Source organism: Mirounga angustirostris, unplaced genomic scaffold (assembly GCF_029215605.1).
Source record: "Mirounga angustirostris isolate CCGP_5_RB_7025 unplaced genomic scaffold, mMirAng1.0.hap1 SCAF_3, whole genome shotgun sequence".
In the NCBI taxonomy this organism is placed as follows: Eukaryota; Metazoa; Chordata; class Mammalia; order Carnivora; family Phocidae; genus Mirounga; species Mirounga angustirostris.
In genome coordinates this window covers 151,187,767-151,195,908 of record NW_026991711.1, presented here as the reverse complement: position 1 = coordinate 151,195,908, position 8,142 = coordinate 151,187,767, and the positions used below count along the sequence as shown (strand labels likewise).

Below are 8,142 nucleotides of genomic sequence, written 5' to 3'. Positions count from 1 at the left end.
ACGTCTGTTTTGGATAAGGTATTTTTTTTCCTCTCTATAACTATGAAGGATATAACACTATAATTTGTAGTGTTACCGTACTGTTCGTATGTACAGTTTATGGTAGCTTTGAGGAAAATACGGCAACCATGAAGCCCAGCCCTCATTCCTTGCCCTTGAAGTCACATTGAACTCTCTGAGTTCTATTATTTCTTCTATCAAGTGGAGATGCTACTATAAAGCCAACTCTACCCTCCTCACAGCTTTCCTGACCAAGACAAATCAGAGAAGTCACGTGAAAGCACTTTGTGCCTCTCAGACCAGGTGGTGTTAGGACCAGGAGTTGGGCCTAACTGATGACAGACAGACAAAGCTAGATTCCTGCTGTAGTCCCCAGAGGAGAGCCACATTCTATACTCAGCCAATGTTTACTGAAGACGCGATCTGTACCCCAGACTGAGGCGTCCTGGGGTGCAGATTTGATGCAGATGTGGTCGATCAGAGGCTCCTTTTCTTTCCCCTGACACTGGGAACTTGAGAACTTTTGATGTCACCCCCGAGCTATGGATCTGCTCGTGACCTTTAAACGGAGAGTCGATGTGTCTGTAAGGTTTGGCGGCTGGTGTTGAACACTTCCTCTGCTCCCTCCCCCCCGGGGGTGGGTTGAGCTGGGGTTGGAGTTCTGGCCCGAGTGTTTGCAGCTGTAACGCAAGGCCTGTGACCTTGTAAAATGAGATAGAAGCATGTTAGCAAAGGAAGGTCGCGGCTCTTCATGTGGGCATTTTGCCAAATTGCGGGTCTGGGGAGAGAGAGGCCTGTGTAGGAGGAAGGAGCGTGGAGTTGGAGGATCGATAGGAATTTTTACAGCGGCCTCCCTTATCTTTGCCGAGTGCTGTTGAGAGCAGGAAGAGGAGGGGAGGGGCGTCACTGCGGGCCTGGCAACCTCTACTGTTTACCACCCCAGGCATCCGAAGTAGGGCCCCGGGGGCGGATGACAAGTCCTGCCTCTGGGTGTGTTTCTAAGTAGGGGGACAAACTCAAACACTTGTGCGGTCACTTAGGTCACACAAATGAGTGAAGCGGCCTAGATAGAGGAAATTGTTTTTCATTTAACTTGTAATTACATTTCATGAAAGAATCACTTACTTTGTTCCCAGTCAAAAAGATTATTACATGCTTTTCATGCTTTGTTCCATGTGGGCTTCATATGGTGGTTATTCAGTTCGTTCTTTCAACGTAGGCATTCTTTGCGGACTAAACGCAGAAAGCCATCCGTCTTCATTCCCGTAAAGAAATACGCCTTCTTCCATTTATTTCCTGAAACGTCTGGCTTGCCTGATATTCCTTGCATTGCTCCCCACCTCCCTCCGCCCCGGAAGAGAAAGATAGGGTATAAGAAATTTCTTTCCTGTTTACCGTAAGACAGAAAAGCAATGCAAGAGGCGCAGTAAATGGAACATAGCCCGGAGGTGCTGTTGGGAGGCAATGGTATGGTGAGGCTCTGGTGAGCTAAGGGGCAGCCGGGAGCAATTGCTGTTGCCGGGCAGGTACGTGGGCCTTGTGTTAAGACCTTTGCATCTTTCCAGAGAAGCTGGGAATCTGGAGTTTTGTGTGAAATCTCCAAATTCTTAAATAGTGGCAAGTAATTTAAAAGTGCTAAAACATCTCTCTTGCCGAACAATCTCGACCTATGGGCTACCCATGAGCCACCATGGGTTGCCATGTTTGACTTTTTCTCTAAGAGGATAGTTTGTGAATAAGAGAATGGTATTTGAATAAAGTGTAAGGAGAGCAGGTATATATACAAAAATTGTGGAGTACAGAGAACAAGAAAGAACTGGGCAGAAGACATCCTTTACTGGAGATCATTTAAGGTCAGATAATCTATGCATTTATTACCTGCCATATTGATGTCAATGACCATTGTGCCCCAAAGTTCTTTATTCCATGTGTTGTTTACACTGTTGGGTTAAAGGATAATGATGATTAAAAAAAAAAAAACTTCTAAAGTTTTTCTGAATTATATATTGTGCTCCTGTTTTGAAAAAGAAAAAGCAAGCACAGAATTTTATATTGACAAAAGTCGCCTTTTCCCATCCCACTCCCTGAGTCCTCAGGATACCCACTGTGAACAGTTTAGGGTATATCCTTACAGATAATTTCTTTGTAATAAAGTTTAAAAAATAACTCTATATCATCATTTGGTTGCTTCACCAAGATTATGTTGATCTCTATATATATCCATTCATTGATTTATAAGTGTATATGTTTCCCCCAAATTGAGTTAAAGTCATGTTTGCATTAAGGCTGTTGATATAGCAATTAAAAAAATTTTAAAACATAGAGCAGATTGAAAACTTTAAAAACATAAAAGTAGGTATACAAATCTCTAGCCAAATATATTTATAATGCCTGAGAAATTCAGTCTGAGATTCCTTTCAGCCAAGACAAAAGGCCTCAGAGTTTTACCTTTCCCCCACAAATGACACTTACTTGAAACTCTTTTATTACTTCAGTTAAACATTGCTGCTCTCCCGTCTCCTTTTCTCCCGTCTTGATCCACCTTTCAGAATAATCTTTGCTATCAGAACATTTTTGTTTTACAACATAGCAATTCAAGAGTAGAGTTGAAATGTTGGAAGAACCTTGTGACAACACATACACACTCATCAGAAACAAGTTTGAACCGGCTACATATAAGTCACACTTTAAAAGTTAAGTGACTTTTTTCCTTATATGGAGATTTGTTTACATTTTCCAAGTCCAAAAGGGAGCAAATATTTTATCTAAAGGATGGACAAATGAGAGATCAAAGTACAAGTAAAGTGCTTTTTCCCCACATTCTTCACCCTGGCCTCTATGTGAATTAGTATATATTTTTCTATTTGAACATTTTCCTTATTGCATTTTAGTGGGAGAAAAGTGCACTGAAGTAGTTATGTTCTAAACTGTCTGAGAAAGAGGTTGTCCTCAACTCATGTAGACAGTTGTAGTGGTGATTACAAATGCTAATCTAATTAAACTGATTGACAATGTAAGAGGATAAATACGTTTTATGGTAATTAAAACACTTCAGGAGAAATATATGTTTGAAGAACTGATTTTCTTACAAAATGATCCCTAATAAGCAGGACACAGTCACATAACAACTCATACTGAAAGGAATATTTGAACCTAACAAATACATATATATTCTAGAAAGAATGGTTATCCATGGATAGGTTTGTTTTTTATCTGCTACTATGTATTTGACCAAGTACAGACAGATATTTTCTTATCTGCTAATTATAAAGTGTTTAAATAAAAGTACAATGGAAAACAACTAACATTTTAACATCTGTTATTTGTCAGTATTTTTTTTATTTAATCCTCACCATAACTCAGTGAAGAAGATATTATTATCTGTGTTTTATAGATGAGGAAACGGAGTCTTAGAATTAAGTGTCATGTGCTTGCACAGCAAGAAGTGGTAGAATCTAAAACCATTTCTGTCTATAACAAAAGCTATCCTCTTTTATCTCCATGCCACACAACCCTAGCATGGGCTTTTTCTAGTGGGAAGTGCCAGAAAATCCTTAATGTCCCTCAGGAGTCTATTTGTTTATGGCAAACATATTTTAACTTACACAGGGAAATGGGTATAACTTTATTAACTGGCTCACTGAACAAGAAGTTTTCGAATTGGAATTGCATTTCCAGGGAGCTAAAGTTTTTCCAGTTCCTAGCCACCGCACCCATTTAAAATGTCTTGGTTGGTCCTTGTGCAGCATTTACAATACTGTGGGATGTCTGACTGAAGTATATTAGGGTGTATGTCCGAACAGCTCTATGAGGTGGAATAGGGAAATGATTAGGAGCAGCACAGAGCTCTGGGTTTAAATTCTGGCCTTGTTATTTACCAGCTTCTGTGCTCCTGGGTAAACGGTTTAGCTTCCCTGAACCTTTGCTTGCACAATGGGAATATTAATACCTCTCTCATAGGGGATCAGCATTTTTAGCCCAATACCTGATATAGAGCCCCCAGTAAAGTGTTTCCCAAATTCATGTGAGAAAGAATTAAGGATATTCTTTGTTTCAATATCATTTATTTTTACTTGAATTACTCTTATGTAAGTGTGTCATGTTGGATGGACTATTCAGTTAAATACACCAATTAATTTTACCTGTTCATTTTTTTTCTTCAAATGTAGCATATTCCCTTTGACAGTGGAAGTCTATAAGCAGATCTGTCTAGAAGAAAAGTACACTGAATTTACATTTAGTTTTAGGTCTTTGGAAAACAATTAGCTGAGATTTCTTTTGTGGACATCAGAAAGAACGTCTATTTTTAAAAACAGGAAAATTCTCATCACAGTTTTTAATTCTAATATTTCCTAATCTTCTAGGCACTTCTCTGTAAATAAAAAGGAGAGGGGGACAGAAGACTAGAAGGATGAAGAGAAGACAGATGAAAGGAAAGAGGGTAAGATATTGGGGCGAATGGGAAGGGAATTCACAATGCAAGTTCTTAATCAGGGACAGTCAACAGAGTCCGTATGTTTATCTACTCTTCTTCCTCAGATGTCACTGAAATGACAGGAAATGAGTTCTAAAAACCTGCAGCTTCTTTTCTTGGCTTGTTCTCAACCTAGGGTAGAATCTTCAGCAGATAAAAGGTACATTTCTGGCATAAAGAAACAAGCAGGTGAGAACATATTGACATCTAAGCCCTGGCGCAAAAGGCTGCAGCAGAGGTGTGAGCTACCTTTCCTGGCGTAGCTTGTCTTGACAGGTATAGAGAGCCCGTGAGCAAAGTGGGCAGAAGCACTGAATACAAAACAGCTGCTCCTCTCCACCTATGGAGAGCATGTATGCAGTGCTAATGACATGAGGACATTTGCAAAGTGAACAGTTAGTCTGGAGAGGGTTAATGCTTCTAGTGAAGGTGTGGACCCCCTAGGGAAGCCCACCTGTTCTAATACTGGAAGTGAAACCGTGATTATCTTTGTGCTCTCTGCCTATGTGTCTTAAAGAAGCCTAGCCCTTGACGTGACTTGCCCACTTACTCAGAAATCTTCCCAGAGCGGTGTCTATTGAGAAAAAACAACCTACTCAACAGTAGAGGAAATCCACATAAGCTACTTCAATTCATTGACCTAGACTGCCTTTCATGTGTATGAACAGATAACCAGTGATGACCAGACACCTGGGAAAAACCAACAACTCCAAATAATGGGACTAAGATGAATAAAAAAAGTGATGAACCAAGAAAACCCAGAGATAATTTAGGAAAGAAAACAGATTTTTTCAATTCTAGTTAATATCCTCAGAGAGATTCAAAAAGGAATGCTATCTATAAAGTAAGTACAAAGTTTTATGCAAAAAGAGAACAGGAGGAAATTACTAGAAATTAAAAATATGACTCTCCCCAAAATTCAATAAAAAAATGAATTTAAAAGTAGAGCAAAGAGACAAAAATAAAGTATAAGAGAAAAATAAGCGACCTTAAAGATGGATGTCAGGGATGTCAAATACCTTTCTACTGACAAATTAAGCAAAAAAAATGGAGATGAATGGAGAGGGAGGAAGGAGAAGGAGTTGGATTACTTAATGATACAATGAAGGGTTCATATGTTTCTTGTCCAATAGAAAAAAAAAAGGTAACTAGAAAATTCAGAAAAAAAACCCCAAAACTTGTACAAGTCATTTCCATAATGACACAAAGTCAACTGTGGCATGATTCTGAGGAATTGTTGGAGTAAAACAAAGGATAATTAATTTTAGGGGTGCCTGGGTGGCTCAGTTGGTTAAGCATCTGCCTTCAGTTCAGGTCGTGATCCCAGGATCCTGGGATCGAGTCCCATGTCGGGCTCCCTGCTCAGCGGGGAGCCTGCTTCTCCCTCTGCCTCTTCCCCTCCCCCGTGCTCTCTCTCTCTCAAATAAATGAATAAGATAATTAATTTTACTTTGATTCTTAGATCATTTTCTTCGAGTGGTGACATAATAATATGTCATTTGCTTTTAATTTTTAGAATTAACCACTAAGTGAAGCTCAGAAGCTTTTTAATAAAGCTTTAAGACAAGGACAGTGTGGCTGTAAATGTAAATGTTATAAATTCTTATAAGTTAAAAAGTCTTGGTGTAGTTGACAAAAGCTAGGAATTGGTGGTAGAAAAGAGGTGAAAGATAGTGTAGGGTTCTTATACCCTCATTTTATAGAGAGGGAATTAAGACACTATCTAAAAATGATGACAATAAAGTAACTTTAAGCATGTTATATGAAATGATATAAATTGCATCATTTGAAAGCAATAGAAAGCAGGACATAATGTGAAATTAATTCCTTATCTCTTATAATACATCACTGAGAGATAATGTCTCAGGTTGTTAAATCAAGAAATAGGTATCAGTAGTATTGAAAATTTGATGTAGCTGGCTTACCTGAGCCACTCTAGCAGATTCTAATAGTTACCTAAGTCTCTTATCTATATTATCAACTCATTCTTTGCAAATACTTTTTTTTTTAAAGATTTATTTATTTATTTGAGAGAGAGAGAGTACATGAGAGGGGGGAGGGTTAGAGCGAGAAGCAGGCTCCCCGCTGAGCAGGGAGCCCGATGCGGGACTTGATCCAGGGACTCCAGGATCATGACCTGAGCCGAAGGCAGTCGCCCAACCAACTGAGCCACCCAGGCGCCCTGCAAATACAATTCTTAATTAAGGAGCCCAGTGATTGAATTATAAAAAAAAAACAAAAAAACTTATCCTGCTCATTTGGAAATTCAAGTTTAGGAGGGCATGAGCAGAGTTTTTCAAAAAAGAAGTCTCAGTGGTCATTGACTTGATTAAATATATAACAGATTGCCTTACTTTGAAAGTGAAAACTGTATTTGTGTAGAGTGGGAGGAAAAGACTGTGTGGTCTCAGAACTGTATCTAAGTTAATTACAGTATTTATCAAATAATTATCACATGTCATAATGGTTTATGTTTTACTATTTACATCATATGCAATTGTTTTGACTATAGCTTATACGTTATTTGCATCTGGTACTTCTTTTTTCATTCTTCTAATTTCTAATCATCTTTTAATTCTCCCCCATCCTTCTTTTTCCTGACAGTATTTCATTCATATTCGCCGATGTTTTACATTTCTTAAAACTTTTGGTCCATTGATTTTAAGTAAATAAATGCTTAGCCAAGCATACATGTCTTATAAACAGTGTTATGTAATATGTTAAATTCAAAATGATGACACAAGCTTAAAGTAACACATTGTAGAAACTCTAAGCTCAACTGACAAAAAATTAATAAACACTCAGAAAGACACTGATTGACCTAGAAGTGTCAATATTTATAAAATAAGAGTCACAGATTTCACATGATCATTAAAAGCTGGTGCTTTCATTGGCTGGAGGAGCGTGTGAAAATCACACCCGCCTCAACACAGTGAAACAAGCCTAATGATGAGGTAACTACCTGAAAACCTAAGAATAATGAGAAGGCATTCTCTCTAGTTGGTGTAATGAGGGGTAAAGCTGTAACTTTTCATTTACTACCATTCTGTCCTGTTTGAATTTAAGTAGCAATAGCACCGTCAACACCACAAAACCGACACCATCTTCTAGCATAGGTTTACAAAAATACATTAACAGTTTGGATATGAAGTCTAGGTCTTTCAGTTTTTAACTGATTTCAGTTAGAGGGCTCCTTTTTACTCTTAGGCTATCTGATTTGTTACCTACTCCCCTTTCCATGTATTTTATATTTCATGGGAATATCTGATAATATCTTCTAGAGACCATTTTCTACCTTCAATTCATATCTGTGGTTATAGTTCAAAAGCACTAACCCTGCAATATAATTTGTGATCTGGCTAAAGGAAAACCTCACATGATGAAGTCAACAAACAGATAAGAGGAGTTTATTGTGAAACATTTTTGAGTGTCCCTCAGTGCTGAAACATTGTTTTCAATGTCAAAATAGAGACAGAGTTCACTGGAAAATTTGGAGCTGAAATAAAGCAGGCCAAAAGCAGAGCCCTCGAGCAAATACTCTTAGCTATTCCTCATCACCCCTCATTGGAGGTTAGATGCCTGTTGCTGGGTGAAATTCTCCCATTTCGAGTTTGCAGAGGCAGAAAGTGAGAGTTTCAGAAAAGTAGACATGTTCCCAGTCGTAAATC

The 8,142-nt window shown here is 38.4% G+C and overlaps 1 long non-coding RNA gene across 1 annotated transcript; it reads right to left on the bottom strand.

Annotated features, from left to right (window-relative positions):
- Positions 1-566: 566 nt before the first annotated feature.
- LOC135363905 (uncharacterized) lies at positions 567-4,211 on the bottom strand. The gene is made up of 5 exons (XR_010410247.1): positions 4,143-4,211; positions 2,473-2,624; positions 1,879-1,940; positions 1,126-1,344; positions 567-701 (listed from the first exon to the last, which is right to left on the bottom strand). It is a non-coding gene; the product is annotated as an uncharacterized LOC135363905 (long non-coding RNA).
- Positions 4,212-8,142: the final 3,931 nt, after the last annotated feature.